Below are 12,470 nucleotides of genomic sequence, written 5' to 3'. Positions count from 1 at the left end.
AAGGATAGGGCGCTGGTCCAAGTATGAAGTCCTTCCCCCCAGCACCCTTCTCGCCTGCTCGCATTCCCAACCTCACTCACAGGTTGAACACCTTTGTATTCTCCATCTCCTCCAGCTAAAGTGTCCCCCACATGGTATTTATTTCCTGACTGCAGCACGCAGCCTGGGGGATCTTAGGTCCACACAAGGACTGAGGCTCTGCCTGAAGCTCAGAATCTTAACTCCTGGACGACCAGGGAAGTCCCTCCCGTTAAAGTGTTAGCACAACCTTGGTAGGAAACAGTAAGCCACCTTGCTTCAGTCGTTAAATTGTTTAAAATTTAACTCGCATAACTATAGCTCCTTTTCGAGTGCCTGCACTCTGTTCTATGCTTTTGGCCTTGATCTAACATAACTACCAAAGGTTGCAGAAGGTTTAAAGGAAAAAAAAAAAAAAGTTTGCCCAAGGGCTATGATAAAGGATATTTGTCTTTGAGTGAAATGCTCGTGTCTCTCACCCCTAAGTTTGGTGAATCTCATGAATACACATGGAAGTTTTTTGTGCCCTCATTGCTTCTGCTTTTTCAATAATTCAGTTCACCTCCGAAAATCCTGTTCCTTTCAGATGTTCTGTAATTAGATGAGCAAAAGTTGAAAAGCCTGCGGAAATGTACTTCTTAAGATCGGAATGACCATGACTCACAGCCAAAGTTCACCTTCACGTCTGCTTTGGTGGCCTAGGCGGTGTGAACGGATGTGAGTAGGTGGGAAGGGAGTGGTGATTAATCTTACTTCTCATCAACTGCTTGATGTTTATAGTTACCAGGAATCTAAGTTGTCACATACTTCATGTTTTCAAGATCTCAATATTTTTTTTTTTTACCTTAAATGTGAAAACCAGAGGTCTTTTTTTAAAAAGGTTTTATTAATTTGTTTACTCCTGGCTATGGTGGCTCTTTGTGGCCACGCCCAGGCTTTTCACCAGTTGTGCTGAGTGGGGTCTCCTCTCTAGTTGCGTCTGCAGGCTTCTCCTTGCAGTGGCTCCTCTTGTTTGCGAGCACCGTCTCTAGGGCCCACGAGCTTCAATAGCTTCGGCACAGGGGCTCAGGAATTGCGATGCGTGGGCTTAGTTGCCCCACCAAGTGTGGCATCTTCACGGGCCAGGGATCAAACCTGTGTCCTCTGCATTGGCAGGGGACTCCTAGCCCCTGGATCACCAGGGAAGTCCAAGACCAGAAATCTCAGTGGGCTAACTCAGGGAGCTTAGAAGGTCAAGTTGATTTTGAGATGATCAAACTCTACCATGCACAGGGCAGCCTCGGTCTGAGGAGGGTTGAGCATGGGTCTTATGGAGAGAGAAGCAGAAACGGACATGAGTCCAAGCTGGAGGAGAGACCTTCCCTAGCACCTGGGTGCCATCACCTGAATGCACTGGGGGCTTCTTGTGGATGCAAAGCCTTGACAGCCTGGACCTGCCTCACCACCCTCCTGCCCCCCTACCTGGGCAGTGAGGACTTTTCAGCCACACACACCAGAGAACAGGCTTTAATGGCCAGGATCCACTTCACCGAGGGGTCCTTGTCAGCATCTCATAGGAGTTACAGAGCTCACCATGCCTGATTTGGAGGTGAGTGTTGGAAGCAGCTATGCGAGCATCGAGTCTACTCCACTCATAGCTCAGTTTCTTTTCCTACCTTGATAGATATCATTAAATTTTTCCTCTTCTTCCCCTTTAAAAAAAAACATTTATTTATTTTGGCTGTGCTGGGTCTTAGTTGCAGCCCGTGGACTCATAGTTGGAGCAGGCATGTGGGCCCTAGTTCCCCAGCCAGGGACCAGACCTGGGCTCCCTGCGCTGGGAGCAGTCTTACCCCCTGGATCACAAGGAAAGTCCCTTTCCTCTTCTTCCTGCTCCTCTTTTTCTACTTCCTTTTTTCCCTTCTCCTCTTCCTGTTTCGTGTTCCTTTTTTCTTTTCATCCTCTTTTCAACCTCAGCCTGGGCAAGAACTTCTCTCACCACTAAGCAATTAGGTCCTGTGAAAAATTAAAGTTTTTTTGTATTAAAACTATGACAGTACCAAGTAACGTGTGTTTCTGGGCATGTTTCTTTCTGCCTCTATCTCCCAGTTTAGGCCAAAAAGTACGTGGCTCTTCTAAGAGTTAAAAGCCTAACGCCTGCACGTTGCCTCTCTTCTAATTGGAGTCACCTCACACTAGCAGTACAGTTGATGGCAAATCAGGGTAAAGGCCCTAGTTCTAGTGTCAAGGGCTGGATGAAAATTCTTACTATTCTCAGTGCTATGACTTCTAGAAAGTCATTTGATTGCTTTGAACCTAACATTTGGGATAAACTGTAAAGATGTGTGTGTGCTTAGTCACTTAGCCATGTCCAGCTCCTTGCAACCCTGTGGACTGTAGCCCGCTAGGCTCCTCTGCCCATGGGATTCTCCAGGCTAGAATACTGGAGTGGGCTGCCATTTCCTCCTTCAGAGGATCTTCCTGACCCAGGGACTGAACCCATGTCTCCTGCATCTCCTGTATTGGCAGGTGGATTCTTTACCACCAAGCCACCGGGAAGCCCTAAACGGTAAAGATAACATAAAATAAAGTATGTCAACAGGCCCATCATAATGAGTGCATGTTTGATACAGTTGAGATTCCTGTAATAGCTCTCACTTAACCGTTCTTGTACGTTCCGCTTTTGGCTCCTGAGCTGCTCCACTCTGTCCACGCTATTTGGGTCCAAGCCTTTATGTCCATCCATTACTTACCTTCCTGTCCCTCAAGCAGACCCATTTCAAGCTGATATTACGTGAGCGTTAATTTACACAAGCTACTCAGAAGGAGACGTCTTGTTTCCAGTTACTGTGGGGACACAGAAATTTTCGTGTCCACATGGGAAATCTGTCAAACAGAGACTATATGCTCATCTGGTTATTAGCAACCCCCACCTTCTCCCTGCAGGAGTGGTCCGAGGCAGGACAGACACTGGGTAAGGCCTGCAACTCAAGTTAGCACAATAAAGGCCGAGGAGGAATTCCGTCCTGAAATGTCCAAAAGCAGAATGCAAAACACACATAAATTGGGACAACTGTTTACATCAGGGTAGATTATCCTTTTGAATAAAGATTCATGATTGAATTATTTTAAATAAGAGTCTCCCTTTGTGGATGAGATAATTTGTTTAGGTTTTATGTATATGGAAAGAAAAATTAAAATATGTGGAGTCCTGGACAATTGAAGTGAACATTACAGACTCATAGACTCTTTAGCCAAGATAGACTTTAAAAATAATCTACACCAATTCTGTCATTTTACAATTGAAAACTCTGATCCCTGCAGTTTAACTTGCTTCACCTCACAAGAAACAAATCTTACTTGATTCTTATTCATCCTTTACCTTCTGTAAAACTCTTGATGTATCAAAAGAAAGTTTTACTTTCATTGGTTCACTTGGAGATGGATTTTCGTGCTTCCATTTGACAGTTGAGGAAATCAACCCTTTGAGAAGTTGACTTACTTGCTGAGTGGTAACAAAAGAAGCCCAGATTTGAACATAAATCTTGACGTCCCTGCTCAATCTTCTGAGAAAAGAAAAGTAGCCTTATATTGTAGTAAATTTCAATAGATGACTTACTTGATGTATAAATCATTTAAAGACAGCTTTTCATGATAAGTTCCTGCTGTGTGGCAAGGCAGTCTGGAGAATACAAACAGATTTAAGGATATCAGATATAATTCCTACTTCAACAAAGCAAATCCTCCTGCATATATGATGACTGATGTGATGCACTTTGGGATTCGTGACAGTGTTCAATGGCTTGGTTGGCAGGAAGTGTTCCTCTGTCTTACGGAAGCTGCATGGACCAGGGCATGTCATTCTTGTCATTCTAGGCTCTTTGAATGCTCCATCCTGCGGAGACAGCCAAACCCCGGCCAGGATTTACTGGGTACAAGCAGCGGGAAAGGCATGGTGTGAGGTCCGTGAAGGAACCAGGAATAGACGGCATTGTTCCTGATTCAGAAGGAGCTTGCAAATAGTGCGGTGGAACAAGACACATACTTTGAGATGGATGACCACTGAAGGCTTTTGTGGTTATATTTATTCTTAACGATGTTTATTTACTTTTGCTGCACTGGGTCTCTGCTGCTGTCCTTGGACTTTCTCTAGTTGCGGGGAGCAGGGGCTGCTCTTGCCTGCCGTGGCCGGGCTTCTCATTGCGGTGGCTTCTCTCGTGGAGCACAGCCTCTAGGCACCTGGGCTCAGGAGTTGTGGCGCACGGGCTTAGTTGCTCCGTGGCATATGGGATCTTCCCGGACCTGGGATCGAAACTGTGTCCCCTGCAATGACAGGTGGATCTTATCCACTGTGCCAACAGGGAAGTCCTGCGATTATGTTAAGGGAGTAGTATAGAAAAAACATTTAGGAAGCTATGATGGATGGAGGAGGGCCCCTCTAAAGCGATGACATTTTAAGCAAGGCTTGAAAAGAAACAAACCGAAAGATCCGGGCAGTGACATGGTTGGAAGGGAAAGACCTGGGAATTCATTTCTCGTCTTTTTTAAAAAATGAGTTTTTACTGGAGTGTAGTTGCTTTGCAGTGTTGTCTTAGTTTCTGCCGTACAGCAAAGTGAACAGCGATGTGTATAGCTGATACAGAGCTCACACGATGCATCTCCTCTTTTTTGGATTTCCCTCCCATTCAGGTCACCACGGAGCACTGAGTGGGTCTCCTGTGCTCTGCGTAGAGCCTCGCTAGTTATCTGCTTCACACATAGTGTCCCTAGTGTGTGCATCTTCCCAAACTCTGTGGTTTCAGCTTGTGTTACTGAGTTGGAAAGCATCTGATAAATTATCTATTTAAAAAAATAAAATAATATTTAGAACACTTCAGAGGTGACAAAGAATCCCGAAGGTGGGGAAAGCTCCCTGGAAGAGGTTAGAACTTGAGCCAGGCTCTGAAGGGATGATGAGAACGTCCAGAATTCCAAGACGGAAGAATTAGCCTCCAGTCAAAACTCTACCGCTTACTGGTGGTACCATCTCTCTAGACTCCATACATGTGTGTTAATGTAGGATATTTGTTTTTCCTTCTCTGACTTACTTTACTCTGTGTAACAGACACGAGGTCCATCCACATCGCTACAACTGACCCAGTTTCATTCCTTTTTATGGCTGAGTAATGAATATATACACACACCACATCTTTATCCATTCATCTGTTGATGCTGCAATAAAGACAATTGAGACTTGCTCCTATCAAACTGTGTGAAGAACCTGGACTTACAAGAACAGCTGTTTCCCCCCAGAGAAGTTCCACTTTATGGGGAAACTTCTGTAGGATATCACCACTCACCTATCCAGATCCAAGCCCAGGAGTCCTATCGCCCATTCGTAACATGGGATTTCTCAGTCGCTGGTCTGTGATTGACTCACAAGCAAGGTGTGTGTGTGTGGGAGGAATTGGATAATATTTTTGTAGTGTACTTAACCAACTAAAAAGTTAGTGTGTGTCTGCACTTGTGTTTGTATAAAATGTTTGTTTTAAACTTCTTACAAATCAGTGAGAAAAAGTCAGACAACCCAATAGAAAAATACAAAATTTAGTTGCTCAATCTATTGTTCATGTTGATTTGGTTTATCTCTAGGGTAAACCAAATAGCTCATCTTTACCCTATCTCTAGGGTAAAGATGAGCTATGTTGATGCGACCATTTTTGTCAAGTACTTCAGTGCACATATGCAGTCAGTTCTCTAGGGTGTATCTATTTTAAAGTGTAATTGCTGAATCATAGGCTATATCCAGTTTCAACTTTACTAAATAATATGTGTTATTTTCCAAAGTGGTTGTGCCAACTTATCTTCCCATCAACAGTGTGTGAATTCCCACTGCCAACGCTTGGTATAACTGGGTTTTTAAATTATGCCAATTTGGAGAGAAGTCAGTGTTTTTCTTATTGTTGTCCTAATTTGCATTTATTTGATTACTGATGAAATTAAACACACATGTACTTTTTTCCCCCAGACCTTTCAGCCATTTTCCTCTTATTGTGTAAAAAGACAGCAAACCACAAATGGATACAAACAGATGTATGGGAGTGGATGTACAGAGGCTGCTGTTCTATTTTTGACTTGGATGGTAGATATAGTGGGGTTTTCCACTATTAAACTAAACCTACATGTTTTATGCAGTTAAAATATATATATGTCTCGCAGTAAAAATGGTAACAAGGTAAATCAAATATACCTCCTATATTAAAGGAGTTTGTGTAAATTTCGGTTATGCTTTCTGTATAGGGTGTATTTCACAACAGAAATGTTTTTTAAAAAGTATATCAACCAGCTCCTGTATTAAAGAAGTTTATGGTATAAAGTAAAGTGAGGACAATATCTAGGTATAAGTAGCTTCAGTTCTATGTGGAAAATTATAAACAACTACAAGACAGGCACATAAAATGCTATGGCAGAAGAGAGGAAGGCTCGATCCCATGGTGGAGACTTGAAGAACACGGCATTTGTTCTGGACAAGAAAGAGACATGCAGGGAAATGACAAGGACAGTATGCAGATGTACTCAGCAAATAGTCTTGTTTGTCTGAAATGTAATAGTCTTGAAGAAAAATAATCGAAAATAAATTTGGAAGCCTGTGAGTTGGTGCCCAACTGTGGAGACCATTCTCTTTCAGATTAAGACTTTCAAGTTTACACTATAGATTTTCGCACCATTAAAGAAAGCTTAGATATTGTGCAGCTGCCAGAGCTCAAGGCAGAATCCCAGCTACTGCAGGAGAACACTTAAAACGGCTTTGCCTCTGCATCTATTTTAAAACGAAGCATTTGTTCGCTTTCGGCAAACTGTCCAGCATTTTATGTGTGAGCACATAGCCACCTAAAAAGTTGTTTCAGCACCTGTTGGAGCAGCCATTGATCTTTTTTTTTTTTTTTTTTTTGATGTTTACCTACATACTGATTCATTTTTTATATACTTTCTTTTAAAATTTATTTTTAATTGGAGTAGACTCACTTTACAGTGTTGTGTCTGCTGTACAGCATCGTGAACCAGCTACAAGCATGCTACGTCCCCGCCCTCTCGACCTCCTTCCCACCCCCACCCCAGCCCTCTCGGTGATCGCAGCGCACGGGCGGAGCTCCCTGTGCTCTGCAGCAGCGCCCGTCAGCTGTCTGCTCTGCGCACGGCTGTGTACATAGGTCACAGCTTCTCTCAGTTCGCCCCGTGTGTTTGTTCTCTACGTCTGCCTCTCTATTCCCGCCCTGCTGATGGATTCATCCATACCATTTCTCTAGATTCCATATATATATGTTAATATACAATGCTCATTTTTCTCTGACTTACTTCACTCGGTATAACAGAGCCTACAGTCTGTCATACCGAGTCACCATTTCTTGATGTGTCCAGAATCCATATTCCTTCTTGAAAGTGTTCTGATTTCCTTGGAGAGTGGTCTCAGTTACTGGATGGATGAGAGGATCCCTGTGCCCACCCAAGTCTGTGGACACCGAGGCAACGAGCATCTTTCCTCACCTGCCTTCTGTCGAGAGATCTGCGAGCAGTGCCGTGTGGGGGGCAGAGGGGCCTCACAGGACTCCTCAGTTCAGCCAATAACAGGTTCTCATTTCCTCCAACTTAAATCTGCAGCAAATGAAGCAGGGAAGCATGTGGGCTCAGAGTCGCTTGCCCCGTTGGTAGGATTCAGGTCGGGCCGTTGCAGTCACACCATGGTTTCTGTGCTGCTGATTGTTCCTTGACCTCCAAAACGACTTTAGTTCCTCTGATGCTGAAGCTCCGACACTTTGGCCACATGACGAGAAGAGCTGACTCATTAGAAAAGACCCTGATGCTGGGAAAGATTGAAGGCAGGAGGAGAAGGGAAGACAGAGGGTGAGATGGCTGGATGGCATCACTGACTCAATGGACACGAGTCTGAGCAAACTCTGGGAGATGGTGAAGGACAGGGAAGCCTGGTGTGCTGCAGTCCATGGGGTCGCACAGAGTCAGACAGGACTTAGCGACTGAACAACAGTAATAACCTGCTGCTTTGGTCCAATTTCCCTTTGAGCCTCTTGATGTCCTTTCAGTTACCGCCATCTTCCCCCTTTATGTTCGCCTGAGCAGATCTCTGTAACACACATAACATATATCTATTGCGTGAGTGAAAATTATCCAGGGAGTGTACAGTGAACAGGAGACAAGAAATTGAAAAATAGAGTAGAAATGTAAAACGGCAAAAGAATAGGAAAAAAGTACTCAGTAATACAGAAGTCCATAAACATTTCAACGGGCATGACAGAAGGCAAATGAATGATACAGAGAAAGCCTTGCTACAAAATTAAACTTCCTGCAGAAAGCTAAGCAATTGCCAAGTCATCCATTTTTTTAACCGCATTTTCTTGCTGACAAGGTCGATTCAGATCTGGAGTTATTTGTACACAGGAATAAAAGAGACCTGAGGGTTAATGCCATCCAGTGTTGCGTGTTTAAGATGAGGAAGTCGAGGCCCAGGGAGGAGAAGTGGTCTCCCGTCCAGAAAGTGGCCAAGGCAGACCCTGGGACATACCCCACCGCTGCTGACACCTCACACACTGCAGCACTCCGGCTGGGGCCTCCACCCAGGCTGTGCTCGAGAACACCCACTTTTGCCTCTCCTTGGGTGTTTCTGACAGCATCATCCTTTGTCTTATAAACACGTTCCTTGCTGCCTTCTCGGAAAACGTCACTTCATACCTGCATGACATGTGGGCCTGGCGAGGGCTGGAGAAAGTCATATCCAAGAGCCAACTTGCTGTGCTTCAAGTTAATTGCAGCGTCTTCTTCTCTTTGATTCCCTAGTTGGCTACTCTTAACGTTTCCCCTTTCAGCTCCAAACGTCTTCTATGTCAATGATAGTGTCTTCCAGAGCGGATGCCGTGGTGAGCTGCTTGGACCCTATATAAATATATGGAGCTTCCCAGGGGGCTCAGATGATAAAGAATCTGCCTGCAATGCAGGAGACCTGGGTTTGATCCCTGGGTAGGGAAGATTCCCTGGAGAAGGAAATGGCAACACATTCCAGTCTCCTTGCCTGGAAAATTCCATGGACAGAGGAGCCTGGCAGGCTATAGTCCATGGAGTCACAGAGTCGGACACAACTGAGAGACTGACACAACAACCACATATACACACACACACACACACACACACACACACATTCTTTTCTGTATCATTTCCCATGATGATTTACTCCAGAAGACTGGGTATAGTTCCCTGTGCTATACAGTAGGACCTTGTTGTCTCCCCATTCTAGATCTAATAGTTTGCAGCTACTGACCCCAAACTCCCAGTCTATCCCTCTCCCTGCAGCCCTCCCCCCACTCCTCTTTGGCAACCGCAAGTCTGATCTCTAAGTCTGTGAATCTTTCTGTTTCACAGATACGTTCATTTGTGCCAGACTTTAGATCCCACATATAAATGATATCCCACAGTACTTGTCTTTCTTTTTCAGACTTGCTTCATTTGGTATGATAATCTCTAGCTGCATCCGTGTTGCTGCAGATGGCATTATCTCATTCATTTTTGTGGCTGAGTAGTATTCCTTTGAATATATGTACCACATCTTCTTCATCATATGTTGATGGACATTTAGGTTATTTCCATGTCTTGGCCATTGTCAATAGGGCCACTGTGAATGTAGGGGTGGATGTATCTTTTGGAATTTTAGTTTTGTCTGGATCTATGCCCAGGAGTGGGATTGCTGGATCATATGGCGGTGGTGGTGGTTTAGTTACTAAGTTGTGCCCAACACTTGCGATGCTATGGACTGTAGCCCGCCAGGCTCCTCTGTCCATGGGCTTCTCCACGCAAGGATACTGGAGTGGGTTGCCATTCCCTTCTCCAGGGGATCTTCCCAACCCAGGGATCGAACCCTGGTCTCCTGCATTGCGGGCAGACTCTTTACCGACTGAGCTACAAGGGAAGACGGATCATCAGGTAGCTCTATTTTTAGTTTCTGAGGAGCTTCCATACAGGTCTCCACAGTGGCTGCACCGGCTCAAATCCCACCAATGTTGTAGGAGGGCTCCCTTTTCTCCACATCCTCTGCAGCATCTGTTGCTTGTAGATTTTTAAAACCTGCCCATTCTGACCAGTGTGGGATGGTACCCCTCTGTGATTTTGATTTGCATTTCTCTGATTCAACCTCATATTTGAATTCCCTTCAGGAATTATGTTCGCCTGAAGAGAGCCATCTCCTTTAGGGTAACTCGCACCCAAGACTGGTCAGTGAGGGACACAGCAGCCTGGCCCCTTTTCTTCTTGTGACAGCTGACAGTTCCCCAGGGCTGTCTCTGCTGCAGAGCTCATGCAGGGACTAGCTGAGGCCCTTGGACAGAGCTGCAGTCCCTATGGTCATACAGAGTCAGATACCACTGACTGAAAACGCATCATAGCCCTGGTCTGGCTGCCACGTCTCCCTCATAGGCGCTGACCCTAAGACACCCCCATTGAGCCACATGCACATGAATCTTAGCCTCAGAGCCCATTTCTCAGTGAATATGATAAAAGAAGTCTCCTTGCTCACTCTTAATTCTATGATAGTTTCTGATTGCTTTACCTCCCTCAGGATCATGATTTCTATTGCTAACTATCAGAGCTAGACTCTTAAACCTCCAGACTTGTTTTCTGAAGAAAGAAGACAGTAATAGTCCTGAGGGTAGTACCACAGCATTCATATTCCCTATAGAGGTAAAGAGCCTAGGAGACCACCCCCGCCCTTCCTTAAATGTTTCCGAGGGTTTTCTGTGTTCCAGGAGCTGCTGAGCACGTTTGTTTCTCCCAATTACTCTATTAGCATTCGCCCTGGTATCCTAGTTTTATTATTTATTTATTTTTGACTGGAGTGTAGTTGACTTACAAAGTTGTGTTGGTTTCTGCTGTACAACAAAGTGATTCCGTTGTCCATATACGCACATTCTTTTTCACTTTCAATATAGGATATTGAATATAGCTCCCTGTGTCCTACAGGAGGATCCTGTTGTTCGTCCATTCTCCCTGTGATAGTTTGCATCTGATTAACTCCAAGTTCCCACGCCATCGCTCATTTTATGCTTGATAAAAGCCAAGGATTAAGGATGTGGAGTGACTTCCTAAAGGATGAAAAGCTGGAGGCGAGTCACCGTATCCTCCTAAGCAATGAGTGAGTTGAGAACAGCCGCTCTGTCATCTCTGCCTACGAGTCCCCGGCACCCAACTTAGCACCTGGCACGCAGCAGGTGTTCAGCACGTCTTCCTGAGTGGATGGATGGCTGAACATTCAGGGCGAGGCATTTATGATTTTATCGGGCACTTTTACCATGCCAGTTGTTTTCCATATTTTAATGTACATCATCTCTTCAAAATTCATACTAAATCTGTGAGAGGTGAATTAATTTTTTTTTTTCATTTTCCAGATGGTGAAACTGAAGTTCAGATGCACAGGAACTGAGGGACAGAAGCAGGATTCTAGCCCACACTGTTGGCTCTCCACGCCTCTTACTGTATCTTGATCTTCCTGCCGTCTCCTTTTTCTCAGATGAGGAAACTGAGGTACCGAAGCTTTAAGTGGCTCCACGCGAGACATGTTGCCCGAGAGTGGGCCCAGATTTCCCGTCTCCTGCCCCTCAACATCAAGTAGACTCCTGCCCAGCACACTCAGAATTCGTAGGACTCCAGCTGCCTTGGCCAAACATGTCCCTTTGGCCAATGGTTGGCAAAATGTCACTTTCATTTAGGTGACGAAGCTCCTCACCAGATACAATGCTGAAAATGTAGGCCACTTCCCCATGTGACTGCGTTTCATAACTCAGAGCTAAAGATGTCTCTCGGCTCACTTGGCCTGTTTATCACATATTAAAAACTCATATTCAAATTTACTCGCCTCTTGGATTAATGTCGAGATGATAGCTTTCTAGGTCTTTCTTTCTCCCTCTCTATCTCCCCCAGCAGGAAGTGGATTAGCCTTGTCCACATTATTTCCCACATGAATTACTGAGTGCTTATTTTCAAAGATGAATTTCATGACCTTATCTCTTTGCTGTACCTGCAGAATCCAGTTTGGAAGGCAGGACAGAAGTAGCTCCAGGGCCAGAGGTATTCTTTTTTAAATTTTTTTAAATTTAATTTTTATTTTATACTGAAGTATAATTGATTCTTTTTCATATTCTTTCTCATTATGGTTTTTCATAGGATATTGACCTTAGTCCCCATGCTATACAGTAGGACCTTATTGTTTATTCATTCTGCATGTGATCTTTTGCATCTGGTAACTGCAAGCTCCTGGTTCTATGCCCTCCAGGGAAGGTCCCCTGGAGGAGGGCATGGCAACCCACTACGGTATTCTTGCCTGGAGAATCCCATGGACAAAGAGGAGTCCAGTGGGTTACCAGACTCCATAGGGTAAGACATACTAGTCCATAGGGTTGCCGAGAGTAGGACACAACTGGAGCGACTTTGCATGCATA

The 12,470-nt window shown here is 44.7% G+C and overlaps 1 long non-coding RNA gene across 1 annotated transcript; it reads left to right on the top strand.

Moving 5' to 3' along the window:
• The first annotated feature begins 803 nt into the window (after positions 1-803).
• On the top strand, positions 804-11,861 carry LOC109569272 (uncharacterized). The gene is made up of 4 exons (XR_002182329.2): positions 804-1,606; positions 3,874-5,423; positions 10,996-11,167; positions 11,421-11,861. It is a non-coding gene; the product is annotated as an uncharacterized lncRNA (long non-coding RNA).
• The last annotated feature ends 609 nt before the right edge of the window (positions 11,862-12,470 follow it).

The sequence above is a fragment of the Bos indicus genome, chromosome 15 (genome assembly GCF_029378745.1).
Source record: "Bos indicus isolate NIAB-ARS_2022 breed Sahiwal x Tharparkar chromosome 15, NIAB-ARS_B.indTharparkar_mat_pri_1.0, whole genome shotgun sequence".
Taxonomy (NCBI): Eukaryota; Metazoa; Chordata; class Mammalia; order Artiodactyla; family Bovidae; genus Bos; species Bos indicus.
This window is presented reverse-complemented; position numbering and strand designations above follow the sequence as displayed.